Source organism: Dipodomys ordii, unplaced genomic scaffold (assembly GCF_000151885.1).
Source record: "Dipodomys ordii isolate 6190 unplaced genomic scaffold, Dord_2.0 Scaffold20, whole genome shotgun sequence".
In the NCBI taxonomy this organism is placed as follows: domain Eukaryota; kingdom Metazoa; phylum Chordata; class Mammalia; order Rodentia; family Heteromyidae; genus Dipodomys; species Dipodomys ordii.
The window spans coordinates 13,522,436-13,522,980 of NW_012267236.1; positions in this window are offsets into that span (position 1 = coordinate 13,522,436).

A 545-nucleotide genomic window follows, 5' to 3' on the forward strand; every position below is an offset into this window, starting at 1 on the left:
AAGTGGTTGAGAACTGAAATATGAGCCAAGTTAGGAGTAGAAGAGTATGAAGGGACATTAAGGAAATGCAAGGACAAGGTAAACTAGAATGGGCCAAGGCAGTGTATAGTATTGAGAGGGTAAAAAGCTGGAAGGGTATGTAGTGTCTTGACTCTTCAAGTCAAGAGTTTTAGATGTATGGAAGAAGAATATTGACTGTTGAAGGCTTCATACTAAGTGTTGTCTATACACAGATGGTAAAGGTAGAGATTAAGAAATTATTTGAGTAATTTGGAACTGCATTTTTGCATCTACATGTATTATACTGGAAATTTTTCATGATGTTATATCCTGGAAGGAAGAGATTTCACTACTTATTCCATAATTTAATAATTTGATGCTTTAATACTACACAAAAAATAATACATAATGTAATAATACATGAAAATACCTTTATAGAATCTTGGGCAGGGGGCTGGGAAGGTGGCTCAGTGGTAGAGCGCTTGCCTTGCATGCCTGAGGCCCTGGGTTCGATTCCTCAGCACCACATAAGCAAAAAGAAAAAA